Source organism: Camelus bactrianus, chromosome 7, assembly GCF_048773025.1.
Source record: "Camelus bactrianus isolate YW-2024 breed Bactrian camel chromosome 7, ASM4877302v1, whole genome shotgun sequence".
In the NCBI taxonomy this organism is placed as follows: domain Eukaryota; kingdom Metazoa; phylum Chordata; class Mammalia; order Artiodactyla; family Camelidae; genus Camelus; species Camelus bactrianus.
Window position 1 is genome coordinate 20479881 of NC_133545.1, and position 17351 is coordinate 20497231.

General features: G+C 39.3%; 1 protein-coding gene across 5 annotated transcripts in view; it reads right to left on the reverse strand.

Moving 5' to 3' along the window:
• The window catches only part of NRF1 (nuclear respiratory factor 1), a 127251-nt gene extending 113714 nt beyond the window's left edge, over positions 1-13537 (reverse strand). For 2 of the 5 annotated variants that reach the window (XM_074367074.1, XM_074367070.1), the window contains exon 1: positions 13384-13537. The gene's annotated coding sequence lies outside the window, so the exon portion shown is untranslated. The remainder of the gene's footprint in view (positions 1-13383) is intronic. The other 3 variants (XM_074367073.1, XM_074367071.1, XM_074367072.1) reach the window with 2 other exon arrangements.
• Between the last annotated feature and the right edge of the window lie 3814 nt (positions 13538-17351).

Genomic DNA, 17351 nt, shown 5'->3' on the forward strand with positions numbered 1-17351 from the left:
GTATATTATTATTTTCAAATTGATAAACTTTTTAAAAAACATCAGTTTTAACTTCTAATACAGTAAGTATCAAGAGTTATAACCCACATAAACAAAAGCTCTTGAGTACTCAATATGTTAAGAGTATAAAAGGGTCCTGAAGCAAAAGATTAAGAACCACTGGCTTAAACTGTAACAGAAGAGCGGGGGGAAAAAAACACACACAAATAAGAACCCAAGGGAGAATGTTACAGCTACCATATCCCTTTTACTATTGAATATTCTAGCTCTTTCTAAACTAGATCTATGCTACTACCTGGTTCTTGAAATAATTCACTTAGCCCTGCTGTCAATATAATCAAAATGAGTAATTCATTTAGCAAGCATGAAAAGGGCTCAAGCAATACCAAGCTAATGTGTTAAACCAATTTGAATTGATGAGCTTTTCTTTATTCATATTCTAAATAAGTGGCCTGAATTAAAATTGGTTTTATTTCCCTGGTATAAACTTAGCCTATAAAGAGACTTCTTTCACAAAAGACTACAATTCTCTTGGAAATGCATCCCACACAATCAAATCAGTAACGGAAAGCTATGAAATTTGGTCCTCTGCCTCGCAACAACAGGGCAAAAAACTATAAATCCTACACTGGTACTGAGGATCAAGATACAAAACATGTCATTTAAAAAAAAACCCCACATTCTAGAAGACTATATGCATATAAACAATCATTTGTGTTTTTTAAAAGGGACACACACACTTTTGCTTAGCCTACCTTGATGAATTCATAAGAAACTGATAGTGGTAGTTGTTTCTGCAGTGGGAAAGAAATCTACTTTTCATTTTATATTGTTCATCATTTAACAGTGTACTTGTAATACTCAAAAAATAAATATTTTTAAAACACCATTTCTATATCATCCATTTCTCCACTCTTTTATCTCAAATGCAAATTCCAAATAGTTCTAGTAGATATGGAAATCATTAAATGAACACTTGCTAAGTAAGCAACAGACATACATTTCATATACCTGATGAAAGCATAAAAAACAACCTGTCCATCAACCTGGAAGTGATCAGCCACTGATTACCTGAAAGAGTACCTAGCGATGCCATCCATCTGCCCAATATAACTGATAGAGTTGCTACTTCAATGGTAACTTTTTCTTTTTATATTGACCCCAGCATTTGTTTTAAGATATATTCTCTGAATAGCCCAAAGTAGGTAAGCTTAAAGATTTCTTTAAACCATGCAGCAACATTAAATTCAGCATCAATTTTGCTCCTATTATGCACTAGGCACTATGACTTGATAATGTAACACATGTAACACAAAATGTAACATCTGAAAATGTGCACAGTAGTTCTAAACAACTAACTACACAATCAAGGTTTAACAGTTAAACCAATGAAAAAGACCCTGGGGTTTTTAATCAATTCTAAATTTAATGAGCCAATCTTAGGATGTGGCTACCAATAAACCTAATTCAGACTTGAACTGTATTAATCATGGTAGCTATACAATGCCCAGAAAACAGAAAAAGTTGGACCCACTGTAGTTTGTACTTATCTAGGCCACACATGATATCCAGGGGCCCTGACAAAGTGCAGTAGGGTCAGGGTAGTTTGGTTCTGTGGAAGACAACATGTAATGAGTTAGTTACTATATGTCAAGTACTTCACCTGAATTTTCCTTAAATCTCCTCATATCAATGATATAGGTATTATTATCCTTGTCTTAAAATTAAGGAGATTCAGACTCAAAAAGGTTAAGTAAGTAATGCTCAAAGTTGCAAAAAGCCTGTAGGCAGCAGTATCAGGACTTAAACCCGGAGCCCTTGTAGTGAGCTGAATGGTGGCTGCAAAAAAGAAATGTCCACATCCCAACTTCTGGAAACTGTAAATGTTATATCATTCAGAAAAAAAGGCTCTTTATAATGTAACTAAATTAAGGATTTTGAGATGAGGAGATCATCCTGGATTATTCAGGTTGGCACTAAATCCAACAAGTGTCCTTATAAGAGTGAGACCAAAAGAGACTAAAGACAGAAGAGCAGGAGAAAATGTGCCCACGGAGGTAGAGACTGGAACAATGTAGCTTCAAATTAAGGAACGCCAGCAGCCACCAAAAACTGGAAGAAGGAAAGAACAGATTCTTCCTTAGAGCCTCCAGAGGGATTCTGGTCCTACAAACACGAGATTCCGGACTTTTGGCCTTTAGAATTATGAGAATAAATTTGTTGTTTTAAGGCACCAAGTTTATGGTACTTTGTTATGGCAGCCCTAGGAAACTAATACAGCTTTTAAAACGCTACCTTTCCAACAGACCCCATTACTTTTCCAAGAAGGCTTAAGGATCTAGGGATATTCAAACTAAAATAGAGATGACTCAAAGAAATTAAAAAAAAAAAAAAAAAAAAACCCAACCAAAACCTTATACTTATTTTTAGAAGTCCTAGAGAGCAGAAGTGTGAGACCAGTAGGTAAAAATTACAAGGAGAAATTTCAGGTGAAATTAAAGTTTCTAACCACCTAAAGTGTTGAAGACTAGACAGACTTTTGGTATGTAGTACCCACCAAAATGATTTCCTATCATCGAACATGTTCAAGAAGAGACTGATGACCAAGTCACTTCGGGGAGGTGAGCTGGCTTAGATGACTTAGAATTTTTTTCTACTCCAAGTTCTTAAAAATTATAAAATATTAGATGACACCACAAAAGCCTAGTAATAAGGTAAAATATTTCAAATGAATTTTACAAGGTTTCTACAATCATTTATTCAAATAAATACTACTAGTTACATGTCAAGCACTCTGCTTGGTGATGAACACAAACATGGTGTCTACTTTCATAAAGCTTACAAACTGGTGGCAAAGAGAGACATGTATCAAGTAATATACAAACAAGTGTAAATGGCATGTATAGACATATATGGTGAAGTATAAGTGCAATAAGGGAGATCTGGTAAAACTTCTCTGAAGAAATGATGCTTGAGCAGAGACTTGAATAAAATTTCTAAGATTTTACCAGGTAGAGAAGAGACGAAAAACCTTTCCAGGCAGAAGGAACAGCAATAGAAAAGGTTTTATGGTTAGGAGCATGTTTGATACAAACTGAGCCCAAAATGTAGGTACAGCCACATTAAGGAGCTTTGTATTCATCCTAAATGGGGAAACTGATCACACTATGTATTTAGAAAAAGATCACTTAATACTGCCTTCAATGGGTGCTAAGCCGGAGTGGAAGCAGGTGGATCAATTATAGGTTACTGCAACAGTCCAGAAAAGAAATAACAGGAACTCAGAGAAAAGTGATAATGGTGGAAATGAAGAGGACAATTTCAGCTTATTTAGAAAGTTAGAGGATTTGATGATATGGAAAGATCAAGGTGTCTGTTCTGAGAAAATGGATCAATCGGTGATACCCTTCACCAAGGTAAGCAAGAATGGAACAGGGACAAGTTTGAGAATGGAATCTCATTCTAGGATGAAGTGAATCTGAGGCATCCAAGAAATGTCAATCAGGCCACTGGATATAGAGTTCTTAAATTCTGTTGGTTGGCCAAATCTGAGTATGCCTACTTACATGGAACAGATGCATATTCTTTTTATCTTTAAGGGAAACCAGTTGTTATTTTAAAAATCATTATTACTGGGGGAGGTATAGCTCAGTGGTAGAGCGTATGCTTAGCATGCATGAGGTCCTGGGTTCAATCCCCAGGACCTCCATTAGAACAAACAAATAAAACTAATCCCCACCAAAATAAAGTACAAAAAAGTCATTATTATAAAAAAAAAAGATAATTTCAAAATAGTGCTAGCCTAAAAGACAAGAATCACTACCTTACCAGAAGCCGTAAATTAACACTAACCAAAGATTACCTATTTAAAGGACATTGGATATATATCACTCATTGAGCTACAAAATGGATTTCTTCAGAATGAAAACAATCCATCTTGGTGGATTCCCAAGTTAGAATTAGCTACTGCTCTCACATCTTTTAGACACAAAAACTGAAAACAAAAATTTAAGAGGCAAAAAGTTTGTATCTTTTACTCCCAGGCTGTCCACCTCCCCCTATCTCTGAAAGATACTAACTTAAACATCTTAATTGTCAAGTATAAATGATAAAGTTTTTCAGCTGGAAAAGATCCTAATCTTCAAAGTAGAAATGAAGAAAATAGACAAATCAGATTTTTTTTTCTTCTAACACATACCTCCACAGGCTTTATACTACACTTAGATGAAAAATGACTAGACTACTTTAGATATTAATTGTGATGACTAAGGAAATATTTACCCTAGACTTGCTTTCCATTTTGTATTAAAGAAAAAAAAAAGCTACTAGAAAGATTAAAGATAGAACTAAATAAGTAAGCAGGAAAATTGGGTTACATTACAAACTCTAAAGAGAACCCACTGCACAAAATCTTAAAGAAAGTTAACTTTGAGAAAGATCTAGTATTCTTTACATAAAATCAGAATTTTATATGTATCACACACTTAATTGAGGCAGAGCATGAATCAGACTAGAGTATTTTATATTTAAAAGATATTTATACTTTATGCATAGAAGATCTTTTGAACTCCCCACAGATAATACTTTTTAAGAACAAGTATTTTTAACACTTCTATATTGTACAATTGCTGCTACTAATATCAATTTGCTCTCAATGGGAATATAATAGCTCAGAATGTCCCAGGGAGAAATAAAAGACCAATAACATATTGAGACAAACTTTCACCTCAGAAACTATCCTACAAATAAGAATCTTGGCTCAGGAAGTGTGAGGGCAGAGTAGAGAAAAAGCAAGTTAATATGTGAATGAAATTGAGGTTAACCCAGGATTTAGCTTTCATTCTTTACTAAGTAAGCTTTCATAGGCAGGCCCTTCCATCCTTACTCCAAGTTACCCTTACCTCAGCAAAACCACACAGAGCATGAAACAGACAGTAAGCATTTCCTGGACAAATTTTTATTTGGATAGAAACTTTTAAATATCTTTTATATTTCATTAAAATGGATTTATAGCTGTCTCATTAAGAATGTTCCAGGGCAAAAAATAGGCAAATCAAGCACCCATAGATGTTTCTGGTTCAAGAAAGTATGCAGAGTATTATTCCACATTATCATATACAGTATACATATGTACAGTGTGTGTGCGCACGCAAGTACATACACATATGCTTAGGGAAGTATCTAAAACCATATAATTAAAATATTGTTAAATATTTGTGTATGGTAGATTTAGTTATTTTTAATTTTCTTCTATTTGCTTTTCTACAATGAACACATATACATAACCTCTTTGCTTTAAGAAGAAAATATATTTGTTTAACATATAACACAGACTCCCAATTAATTTTGGAAGGAATTCTTATTTAGAAGAAACGTTACCATTTTTGTCCTTTTCCATTTTCAAATAGGGAAAAAGTCCCAGTGAGGATAAGTGACTTGCCTGCCCAAAATCTGATAGTGAGTCCTTAGAACCATAATTATGTTATTTATATTTATGTTTATTTTTTCTGATTATGAAAGTTAATGTATTTCATTAAGAATAATCTGAAAAATAATGAAAGCTATTAAGAAATAAAATGAAAATCACCTATATGCTTATAACCAAAGATAACCACTGATTTTGGGGGCTTTTTGTTTTCTTTCTAAAAATTTTCACTACATTTAAAATAATACATTTTCAATGTAGAAAAACTTTAAAAATATAGAGACAAAAATTAAGGAAGAAAGACAAAAATTTTAATACTCAGTCACATAATTGGTGATACTGGAATTGTTTCTTCTTTTGACTTAGTTCCTGAGGCCAGTTTTGGATCAAACAGACTAGTTCTATGATGGTGTTTTTATGTAGCAAACCTTGGTTAGTTCTTTAATTTGTGACTATTTTTATATGAAAGCTCTATTATTGAAAACTTTACTTCATAATTGTTTTATGAAAGACAAAGGACCAAAAAAAGGTGAATAAACAAAAGTACTCCAGTTCTACTCAGGGATCTTCTTCACAGATTTAGTAAATGTAAAGATAATCCACAAACACAAGTCAAACTGCAAGTTACATAACACAAATTTTCTTAAGATTACCCAATATGTTTATTCATGTAATTCTTGTATTTGCCAATACTTTTACAGGGTATCCTATGAAACACTGCCAAGTGGCATTAATTACAGAAAAAAATCATGAGTTATGAGCAAATGTATTTATAAAAACAAGCTAATCAAACTCATAAGTTACTGAAACATCATTAACTCAATTAGCAAGACATTAAAAAATACTCATTTTAATCTCGTTTTAAAATGTCTACCTTCTATACATTTGGTAATGCACATAAATGTATTAGTACAATAATAGGAACATCATTTAGAAATAAATGGGATTCAGAATGTGTGCTCAAACTTTTATTTGTAAGAGTGACAACAAAAGTTGGAGGTCATTTCCCAGAACCCAGAGCCCACCTGACCAAACTGGAATCTTAATTTAATTTCAAAGATCCGAAGATTACAAGAAGTAAAATTGACCAATTATCTAAAACTTCAGAATGAAATATTCTGAGAATCAAGTAAGTTCTAGTATGAAACATTATTAAATAATTTGTTTAAATTTCCAGATTTTATCAATGGCTTAAGAAATGTGAATACTAGCTATTTGTTACCATTATACATCTTAGATCTCAAAACATTCCATAATTGTCATATTTCAGGAAGACCCTATAAAATAAGCCAATGGTATTTTCATTTCATGGGCAGAAAAATTAAGCAAGGAGAGTAAATGTCTTGTCTCAGATCACTAGATTGAAATGCATGCATTTTAGAAGTTTTTCAAAGTGTACATAAGCAACTACAAACTTAAAATGAATTTGAGTGCAATCTATGAACCGTTCAGCTTTCTTTCAAAGCTCACTTTCTCTTTAAAACAATAGTAATTTGATCCCCCAACAAAGCCTATCGTATATAGTGCATGAACAGTCATATACAGTACAAGTGTGAGTCCTGGAGTAGAAAAAAGCAACGAATCCAGATGATTTGGCAAAACTCTGAAACTAGTTAAGCTTTGCTTTGGCATTTCTCCCACCTTCCTTCTGATGCTCCTCCTATCCCTATCTTCTAAAGGTACTTTATATCTTCCCAAAGTTCCTCAACTCAGGATATCTACTCACATTTTCTTTCCCTTGCTCAGTCTATTCCAGTCAGGATAACTAATTTTATTCAACTAACACAACCAACAACTGACTTTAATCATTAACATTACCAAAAAGGCCCTTGACTTTCCTGTCAAGAACCCTTTGAGAATCTCATAAAAGTTACAGACCCTCTCCTCAGAAAAATCACATAGACACACACACAATATTTCTCAACCAATTTCAAGAGATTCCGGGTCACACAGCCAAAATATATCCACTGAACCCCAGAACTATAAAATCCAGGTTAGAAAATCCTGCGCTTAACATATAAATGTCATAAAACCTCAGAATCCTTCTAAAGGAATTCGCATTTCAAAAGACCTACATATACGCTCTCTCTCTATATATATATATACATACACATATACATATACACACACACTATACTATATATACTCAAATACATAAACTCCAATTGTTAAAATTTAAGTCACCACCCAGTTTTTATGCTGTAATTCTTGTAAAAGAAAGTCACAGGACCCATTTCTAAGCACAGGCCATCGATTAAATTGGGTTTTATAGGCCTTACCCCTATATTCAATAATACTCTAGAAATCTATTGTGTTTAATTATCATGATTCCTGGCAAAACAATACATGCATACACACACACATTCAGAAAACTGATCTCCTAATTGGCTACTCCAGTTTTTATCCCAATGAGCTCTGTATTAATTCACACTGCTAAATTCCTTGTTAAAATTCTTTTAATCTCTACCCTCAGCTTCTTCAACCCTACACCATTTATCTATCTCTTCAGCCATTCTTTTTCAACTTCCTTCACAGGCCTCTCTTCCACTTGACCCTCAGATATAGATACTACCCAAGGTTGCCCTTAGTTGTTTCCTCACTCTTGACATTATACTCTTGCAGATTCTATATGACATTATGCTAATAAATACAAATCTCCTAATAGATTCCCACTTCCCCTATAGCTCCAGTCCAAATCTTCAGGTACCTACCTATTCAACATACCTTAATTCCCATGCCCAGAACCATACCCTATTATCTTCCTCATCAAATTCTGTTCTCCCTATACATTCCCTACCTTAAAGGCATCATCATCCACTCAACATACCTTAATTCCCATGCCCAGAACCATACCCTATTATCTTCCTCATCAAATTCTGTTCTCCCTATACATTCCCTACCTTAAAGGCATCATCATCCACTAACCAACCAACTATAATTTTTAACTCCCCGATGCTCTTCCCAATCAGGCCACAATCTCATCAGCTTCATTTTCCACTACTCCCCAAGTACAGAAAAATCTACTTGCTATTTCTCAAATCAGACTAGCAATGCCCTTCATCTAGCCTCTTCTTTTCCATCAGTAAAACAGCTACTCATCCTTCCAAAGTCCTACTTAAGCATCCACTACATGAAAAATCTGTCCTAACTTCATTTATTCTCCCTGTATCACTCACCCCTGCCCCAGAAGAAATTCCTCCCTCCTTCTATAATGCCGCACCATTCTTTCTTTTAGCTCTCAACAAATTGTATTATTTTAGTTGCACCTTTACCTTTCTCCCCTATAGACAAGGCCCATGATTACTCTTGCACCCAGCACATGCCTGGAACATAGTATGTCTTTAATCAATGCTGAATGAGTGGTAAAGCTCCAAAGTGAGGACACAAGGTTATTTCTCAGTGGATGTATGTCTCATCCTCTTTTGAACATAAAACAAGAATTAAGTCCCCTAGTCCCTAGCTCCCCATTTCTAGTTTACTGCTTAGTTTTAAGCAATGTTTCATGGGGACATTTCCTCACTTCCTCTTGTTCTTTGTAGGTTTAGCTGCCAGCCTAAAACCACATTAGCATTCAGTAGCAGCAACAAAACAGACTATCCAAGTTCTAAAAAGCAAAGATTTTACAATTACCAACAGCAAAATACAAACTCTTATTTTAAAAAAATGGTCTTAAGATTTATGCATACAAAGTTCATTCTTCATGATGATTCTGAAAAAGGCTTGGCATAGTTTATTCAACAGGCACCAATGAAGAGTCCTTAAGAAAATGTCCACTTAAACTGTTAGCCAAACTTTTCACATTTGTAACAAAAGAAATCAGCATTCATGAACTAATCCATATACTATGCTTGTATACTAAACAATACACTATAAATACTAGACAGTGGATGTCGCCAAACTGATGACCTATACAAAAGTAGCTTTCAGCTTCTTTTAAAAATACTACACCTCCAAAATTCCTGTGATCATCCCCATCTATAGAATTAGATTATTTCACCAGCATCATTTACTCTTTCCTCCTCTCCTCCCCACCAACTCTCCCCCAGCACACATACACGCCTCTCTTAATAGACATGGCAAGTAAGAAATTATCTCATGGCTCAGTAGCAGTTTGACAAAGCAGGCTACCAGGGCTACCAGGTCTGGGTTTCTTAAGAAGATTGCTTTTGGTCAGTTTATTTTCTAAGTGACTGCTGCTAATGATACAATATAGATTGGCCTCAAGGGATCACAACTGTGGTGGGCCTTCCTTAACTGCCCCTAGTGTTTTGGGTTGTTTGTTTGGCTTGTTGGTTGGTTGGGTCTTTTTAAAATATACTAGGATATCTCTATTAAGTTGTATTTCTGATTTTTCTTCAGTTCATATAAACGTTCGCATTTTAGGACATTTTAGGAGTAAAGACCACATGATGAAATCTTTTTGAAGCTTCCATAACTAAACTGCAGAGTGAGGTTGAAAACATATTAGCCTAACTATGAATCACACTGCAGAAAAAAATATATATTCCAAGGTTTCCATAATCCATTTATTTTCCTTGCGCAGTCAAATATTCTTTTCATTTTCCAAATTTTGTCCATACTACGTTGAAATAACTTCAGACAAAGCATTTTTGTTGCTCTAGGATTAAAAGTTTCCAATAGCTCAATGTGGTTGTAATCTTCTGGAAACACCTGAAGTTGATTTGTTACACCTCCTTTACTATTTCTCTGCCAGCCTGTTCTCCTTACTAAAATACCGATGGATAAAAGTACTAACTGAAAAGCCAAAAAAGCGGATAATCCACTTCTGAGTTAATAAGTAAGGAACTATATGATACATAATGCTCAAAAATTAACATGTATCCAGAGCCTAAAAAAATACTGATTGGACTTGGTCTAAATAAAATGTTTCTAAAATAAATTTAACAAGTGGGTTTCTTTTTCATTGTTCTTTTACTAAGCATCCATAGAAAACTGCGTTTAGATCAAGTTCAGGCTGGAAACACTAGCTTTAGCTCTCAAGGAAAACATGAAATAAGAGAAAATGTCCTTTAGTATATTTTCCAAAATGTTTTTTATAAAACCAAAATTGGTATTTATCTGTAAGACTGCTTTACCAAATATATGTATTAATAAGCGTCGCACATAAACATCTGAATTCAAATATCGAATTTCCTGAATTACAGCCCCAGAGAGAATACGTGGAAACTCTTGAGGTTTAGAGTAGACACTTCTGAGACTCAACAACCCACAGAATACCCCCTCTACCCTCCAACTTTTCAGAGTGGCACTGAGTAGATGAATAAGCCCACTGCAGCATGAAGCACTGGGCTTGCCTAAAGATACTGACAGAAACTGAACGTATGCAGTAACTTCCTGTTCTCCAGAGACTGGAGAGTGTGCTTCTGAAAGCTGACAGTTTACAGTGCTTCCAGAAACCAAAAAAATTCAGCATGCCTTTTCAAACACTTCTGAAAAAAATTTTAATTTCAATAATTACTGTTCATCATCATTATATCATTATTTCCCAAAAGACATTCACTGAATGCCTTATATTACATATAAGGAAAGAGGTATAAAAAATTTTATCCCAGATTGCAAGAAGCTTAAATTTCCCTTAAAAGGCATTCACTTTTTATTATTTCCCATAATATATGTCTTGAAGACAGTCTGCTTAAACCTATAATGTACAGGCAATGAAAATGCAGATATTTAAATCATAGGAAGTTGGTCTTTAGCGCCTGAAGAAAATTAAAGATGGATACCTAATTGTGATTTAATAAAACCTAAAAACCCTACAATTTTGGGTTCCACTGGAATATACATGAATTGGGAGGGAAACCTGAAATTCTTTCTCCTTTAATTCCCTCTATATCTGGACAAGGGCTCTCATTATCTCTTACTCCTATAGTTACTTCCCTAAATCCAGGAGCTGAATTTCCTTAAAACTTGATAAGAAAACTATTTCCATGAGAAAGCCTGGCTTGGAGATAAGAAACCTTTTTTTCCCCCATAAGTGAGAATATGACCACCAACTCCTAAGCAAAAAGTCATTTTCCTCTTATATGTTGAGTGTGAGATGGGGGGAGGAGGAAGGCACACAAGATGAAATCAAAGGACTTCAAATAAGGATGAACCAAAAGATAGTAAGCAATAATTCTTATCTGTTTGAATGACACTGTTGAAAGCCAAATCTAACTCTTATTAGAAGAAAAACAGTCCCACAAAAAATCATGCACATAATTCCAGACCCCAGTTAAGAGTAAGTATACTACATTACATATGATAATTGTATATTTGCTTTCATGCTCACAAAATAAGGAAATTACACTCACATGCAGATAGAATCAGTCATATTTTCACCACCTATGGGATAACACATCAAGAACTTTCAAACACAATTCTACGGAGTCAGGCTACTACTGAATTAAGGGAAGGAAAAAAACCCCAGGAACTCCAAGGTCCTCCCAGCCTTCCCTTTAGTGAGGAACCCAATAACTTACTGTTCAAGGCCAAAGGAAAGGGAATTTTTTTTAAAGGCTGGGTCGAGGTGAGATGGGAAAAGGATCACCGTGAGCTGTGACCGCAGATGATGCCCTGGGACAAAACATGTGACATGTGCATACCCATTCTCCTGAAGAGCACTGTCCAAGCTGACAGGCTCACTCACATGAATTTTCACCTAAAGATTTTTCCAATACATTGTCTCTACACACTTAAGAAAACGTGAACTTTGCTCTAACCACAGAAAGAATTAAGCACAACTGACACCAGCTCTAAAGTAAGCAATTAATATATTCTAATCTAACGTTTGAAAAGGTATGGAGACCAGGCAACAGCTCCTCCAACCGGCTGGACCAGATATCATTTGACATCCTAAAAATATTAGGATTTTTCAACAACTTCAAGTTCTGCTGGACACAGAAGCACTGTCGAAACTTTGGTACCAGCAGCAATAACACAACAGGTGACAGAGGCGGTGTACATCATTGCAGGGTAAAGTGGAAAACATGCAAGAGCAAACCCTTGAGTTCTCCAAAAAGGCTAGGGATGTGGGGTAATTAATACCCACGCACAAGGCCATCCAGAGCCCCTGCCTTTCCAGTGGCAAAGGTTCGGTTCCTTCCCCGGGTCGCGCTACTCCCCCTGTCCCTCACCCAGGGGACCACCACCCCAAGCACAGGATGAACCGAGGCCCCTCCGCCGGCAGCATCTCAGCTGGGGAAGAAAACACAATGTCGCTCCTTATTTCTGCGTACAAAAGGACTTTGCGCCCTCCTCCTCGAGCTGCCGCTGCTGCCGCCGGAGCCGCCTCCTAACTTGCAAGAAGGTGGGCAACGCGCCATATTCCAGCGTCCCCCAGTCTACCTGGGTAACAAGCCCACGCCACCCCGGCGGGAGGGAAGCTTCGGAGGTCGCCCAAAGAGCCAGCCTCCTCTCCCGCAGGAGACAGCGGCTCCCGCGCCCCGGCCCAGCCCGCCGCGCCGCGCCGCGCAGCCCGCGGACCAGACCCGGGAAGGGCCGAGGAGGCGAGCTGGGAGCCGCGGCTCCGGTCCCGCGCAGCCCGCCCACCTCCCGCTCCCAGGCCGGCGCGCTCTCCCAGGCCTCCAACTCCCGAACCCGCGGGAAGACCAGGCCTGGGCCCCGGGTTCCACCGCGGAGAAGAGGCCGCGGCCCCGAGAGCCTCAGGCGGCGGGGGAGGCCGGAACCCTGGGGCTCTCGGGAGGGCAGCGCCTCCCTCCCGAGCCCGCCAGGACGCCTGGGGCCTAGTGCGGCCTGCGCATCCTCGGGGTGGCGGTTTGACTGGGCCGGGCTGGGGCCCCCCGCCCGAGGCTGGCCGAATCCGGCGGGGGCCCAGGCCCGGAGCCGGGGGCGGCAGAGTGCCGGCTGCGGGGCGGGCCGGCCGGCCGGCGGGCGGGCGGCGTGTTGCGGCTGCGCCGGGGCTGAAATAGCTGGAGATTGCGCGGTAGGGCACTCACCTCAGAGCGGCTGCGCTACCGTGGGCCTGCGCCGTGGAGACTGCGACCGCGCCGGCTCCTCGCAGCCTCCTGCCACCAGCGGCAATGGCGAGCGCTGCCGCCTAAGCCGCCGCCGCCGCCGCCGAGGAGGGGGAGGGGAGGGAGAGGAGGCACGCACGCGACGCACGGGCTCAGCTTCCCCGCCCGGCCGCCGCCATGATGGGGAGGTCGGCTCTGCCTCGGCGGGGCAACCCGGAGAGGGCTCGGGCTCGAAACCCCTCCGCCCCACGCGGCCCCCTCGCGTTCACACTTCGCTTCAGAGGTTTGGATGGGGCCAGAATCACGGAAGCAACTGTATTAGTCAAATATGGACGCCCCGGAGAAGTAACGCAGGCGGTCCAAGATGGTTGCTAATCTGGAAATAATCACATTTTTCGCCCCCCAACCGGGGAATTAGGGCCTCCTGAGTTGCCTAGACAATCGGAGAGGGGCTTCCCAGCCTTTTCCTCCGCGCTGCTTTGCCAGTCGCATCCTCACCCTCTTTTTGGAATGACCTTTGCTTCCTTGTTTCAAACCCTGCCCGCGCGTTTAAAAGCAAAAGTTTTTGTACAACGCAATATATATTAATTTTTTCGCTCATACATTCGTTCGGCGAACATTTCCAGAGGGCCCTTGGTGTGCCAGATATTGTTCTGGGCACGCTGGAGATGCACCTGTTAGAAAGAGCAAGTGCTCGCTCTCGGAGCTTAAACGATGAGTGGAGGGAGTCAGAAGCATTAGGGACCCCCAAGAAAGTGCCTGAAAAGTAGGGAGGGATGGAGAGTAGAAAAACTGTGAGAGACACAGGAGAGGCAGTTTTTGTTGTTCTTTGTTTTTTAAATTGTGATCAGGAAACTACCTGCATCAGAGTCACTCTGGCTGATTATTTAAATCTTGGGGTCCCAATGGTGTCTCCACAATCTTGGCTTCTTAGCCCAGGAACCCGCATTTTTAACACCCTCCTCATCCCAGCCCCCGCCCCATACATACACATTTTCCTGGTGATTGATTGTCATGCATGTCATAATTTAAGAACCATTGCTTTAGGGAATTACTAAATATCCCAAAGGGTGTCATAAAACAGCCTAACCAAATCAGGATACTTTAATTTTCAACAAGATTCTGTCTACCTAAAAATTCAACACAATTTAAAACGGGATGTCTTTTTATCCAGCATTTCTGAGAAAGTGAGTGAGTGTCACCACCTACCACCCAGGTGCTCAAACCAGTAAACGTAGGACTGCTACATCACTCCTTTCTCCCTTGAATGCCCTTATCCAGTTAGATCATTTAAAACAGTTATTGCCTGTCATTTTAACCTTGGTCCAGGTGATGATCATCTCTCATCAAGATACTGCAATAGACTCTTCATGGTCTCTATGTCACAGGAATTGCCCTCTCCAATGCATTCGCCACCCTCTGCCTTGAATGGTCTTTCAAAAAAAGTAAATCTTGTCATTTCTCTGCTTAACAGGCTTAATAAGATCCCATTACACATAAGTTAAGGTCTAAAATTCTTTGAGGTGCCTTCAGGGCCCTTTATAATCTTACCCCCTTATTACCATCTCTAACCTCGTCTGTCACAGACTTCCTCAGGCTTTAACCAAGCTGGGAAGCTCTCAGGTCATACAAGACAGGAAGTTCTCCCGCCTCACAACCACTGTACCAGCTGTTCTCTCTGTACAGAACTTCTCTCTAGACTCTTTCTATTCATCTTCTTAAACCTGCCCCTGAATAATTCCTATTACTCCTCCTCCAGGAAACATCCCCTCATTTCCCCCTTCCATCATCACACCCAGTACTTACCACTTATGTTTATTGAGCCCTCAGGATATGTCAGGCCCTATTTTAAGTTCTTTACACACAGTATCTCCTTTATTATTTAATTCTCAAGTGGACTCCATGAGGTAGGTACTACTATTACTATAATCTCATTTTGCTGATGGAGAAACAAGGGTATGTAAAGATTGCTTGCTCAAACCCAGACAGTGAAAGATAGAGCCAGGTCTGAAAGCCATCAGCCTGACCTCAGAGTTGTACTCTTACCCAGATTGCAGGTTGATACCCACTGATGAAGCACACAATTAACTTAGTGAGTCATGACCAACATGTCATAAAACAAATAGAAAATATCAGAGAACATCAAATGTAGGAAGACTTGTTTTATGAAACTCTTATTTCAGACATATGCATGTATGTATGTAGATGTGAATGTTTGTGCTAGGTCATGCTATACAATGCATTTCTTCTTTGGATTACAGTTGCAAAAAAAAGTTTGAAAGCACTACATCATTCTTTCTATACAGTACTTTTCCAACCATGTTTCCTCCACAATCCAGAAGCTGCAGGAGAGCAAGGATTTTGTCTTGTTCATGACTGTATACCAGCATCTTGTGCAATGCCACCCTCATAGTAGACCTTCAATAAACATATAATGAAAGACCTCTGTGTCTGCCCTTCTCAGAAATACAAATTACAGTAGGCCTGTAGCTCTCAGTATCCACGGGGGAGTGCTTCCAGGACCCCCATAGATACCAATATCCAGAGATGCTCAAGTCCCTTATTAGTGTTTGTATACAAATTGTACACATCCTCCCATTCTCCTATATACTTTAAATCATCTCTAGATTACTTATAATACCTAATACAATGTAAGTGCTATGTAAATAGTTGTAAACACAATGTAAGTGCCATGCAGATAGTTGCCAGTGCCTGACAAATTCAAGTTTTGCTTTTTGGAACTTTCTGCAATTTTTTTTCAAATATTTTCCATCTACCATTGGTTAAATCCACCAATGCACAACCTGTGAATACAGAGGGCCACTGTAACTGTCTTAAGACAAGTGAGCCTGGAAACCCCAGTTGCTCTGTCCAAAAGGCTTAAAATGACCTGAGATTCTAAAAGCAGTCTCAGAAAAAACAAAATGCAGAAAAATCAACCCGAAGAGATTAAAGAAGCACCAGATTCCAACAAAGTTGCATTGATTGTCTTTAGCCCAAGGGAGCTAGAAACTGTAAACAGTATAATGAGGGAAGAAAATTCCATAAGGTAAGGGGGAGGAAGAAACTGCACTAAGAAAGAAGAGATGACTTGAGATGACATAATCTTGGGGCCCAGAGCAAGTTAAAAAGGAAGACTAGACCCTTGAGAAATGTCTTGGAGCCCAGCAGCCGGGGCAGTGCAAGAGATTCCCAAGAGATTCCCAGCTTAGCTTTGCTTTTGATAAGCCTATGGTCATTTGATTGACTGGTTGGTTACTTATAAAAAATTACAGTGTGCTAAGTACCAAATGAATAGTGATACAGATAGTAAGCAATCACATAATCAGAACTGAAGTTATGTGGGAAACTTCACAGAGATGAACCTTGATTTAGCCTTGAAGGGTGAGCAAGATTCTTATGAACATAGAGCACAAAGGTGAAGACAGTCTTAACTGGGATGAGCACTGGAGGAGACTGAGCAACAGGACAAGGTCAGAGGCCCCCAAGTGTGTTTAGTAAGTAAAGCAGCCTAGTGGGTCTCAGTTTGAGAAGCCAGAGTTCAGGCCTGTCTGAGGTACTTTGCTCACTGATGGGTCAGACCCTAGAAGCAACAAATGCAGAGCTGACCTGCAGGAGGGTTTTAGCTACGGAAAATACTCTTCTCTTCCAGTGTTGCCTGTGCGCCTAGGGGGAGGATACTGACGAAGAGACATGAGCTGAGGCAACTGTTTTCACAGAGGACTCTTCAGGCCCCAGTGATAAACCGTGGAGTTCCAAGAGCAACAGCCTCCCCATGTCTACCTAGGAATGTGCACAGACTCATAGGGCCAAATGGGAACCTGGCACTGTGTGAAGAACTTCAAGGTAGTTTTGCCTCTTTGGGAACATCAAGGGCTGGCCCAGGCAGGGTCTGCTGGCCCCAGAGCTCGCAGCCCCGCACTTTCAGCCCCATTGACAGGCCTCTACTG